At 33.7% G+C, this 1,344-nt stretch overlaps 1 protein-coding gene across 1 annotated transcript in view; it reads left to right on the top strand.

The window, feature by feature from the left end:
- Nucleotides 1-380: 380 nt before the first annotated feature.
- The window catches only part of LOC123009723 (cadherin-99C), a 28,445-nt gene continuing 27,481 nt past the window's right edge, over nucleotides 381-1,344 (top strand). Inside the window, exon 1 of the mRNA XM_044406209.1 lies at nucleotides 381-575. The gene's annotated coding sequence lies outside the window, so the exon portion shown is untranslated. The remainder of the gene's footprint in view (nucleotides 576-1,344) is intronic.

Below are 1,344 nucleotides of genomic sequence, written 5' to 3'. Positions count from 1 at the left end.
AATATTTAAATAATGACAGTGCAAAGTAAATGACAACTTAATTTGAATTAGTCTAATTTGAATTAAAATTTAATTGTAAATTTTAATTACTTTTAATTGTACAAAATTGTGAGTTTCTGTATATTTCAAAGGTACCAGATTGTTAATTAGGTATTTTTGTACTTAACCCTGGAATTAATTAGAATTGGAAAAGTTTACAAATAAATTAGAACGAATTAATTTAATATTAATGTTTTAATTAATTTTTTAATTATAAAATGGTAGTTTGCGCCGGTTCTGTAGCCTACCATGCACGCAGTGGCCCATTGCTGGGTCCATACCATCGCCCATCGCCTCCACGCCGCCCATCACCATTCCACCATCTACCTGGACAGTCACCTGGGTCAGGAAGCACCGCTACCCATTCGTAGGTAGAACGACAGGTGCGGCACTGCATTCTCACCCATTAGTACCATCGCGTCTCAACTTTTGTGACAATGTGTGGTGAAAAACTGGTATCAAGTGAAAAAAGTGCCCATAAGTGACCGATATATGGATACGTCTCTGTCCCATCTCCCGACCATCGAATCCGAAAGGTAATAGTGACCCAATGGGTCTTCTGACCTGATTAAATCATCGCAAGCGATCGCATTGTTTTAAAGTTCACAAGAAGTTGTGCAAGAGGTGTTGTGAAAGTAGCCAGTTTTACGTTTTGTTTAGAATTTTGACCATTGGAAATGTGATAATGGGTGTAATTATGGGTTGGAGTGACAGTTGACTTGTGACCTCGATGGGTTTCCGGGTGATAAATGAAGAAGTGAGAAAGTTTCACGGTTGAGTGTTGGATAATAAGGAGGAGGGTTATGCTTCGGTGGGCATTTTGCAACCAAATTTTTGACCAGAAGAAATTTCTTCATTTTTATGGTATTTCTAGTACCAATAATTGTCTACAATTTCACTAAGAAATATGCACGTAAGAAGAAAATTTTTGTTTAAATCAGAAATCACAAATTTCTAAAATTTTGATTAAACCAGAAATCTGAAATTTCTAATTTTTACAATTAGGTTTTTCGAGTATTTTTGTGACTATTATCTAACCTGAAAATGTCACTGAGAAAAACACTAAAACAAGTTTGCCAAAAAATCAGAAATCAAAAATTTCTAATTTTGGAATTTGAAGAGTTTTTGGACCCCTTTATTACTAGTGCTAGTTTAGTCTTATAGCCAACCTAAAAAGTTTATCACTAAAACATATTAAAAAACAACGTTTTTTTTATCAGAAACAAAATCAAAAATTTCTAAAAATTTTACGAAAATTTTCTAGTTCTCCATTTAAGTTTTTATGACTTTTGTTGTTCTTTATGG

This window comes from Tribolium madens, unplaced genomic scaffold (assembly GCF_015345945.1).
Source record: "Tribolium madens isolate multiple individuals breed KSU strain unplaced genomic scaffold, Tmad_KSU_1.1 Scaffold_7;HRSCAF=85;Tcas5.2_LG10, whole genome shotgun sequence".
Taxonomy (NCBI): domain Eukaryota; kingdom Metazoa; phylum Arthropoda; class Insecta; order Coleoptera; family Tenebrionidae; genus Tribolium; species Tribolium madens.
Note: the sequence above shows the minus strand (reverse complement) of the source record. Positions and strands in the feature narration are given on the sequence as shown.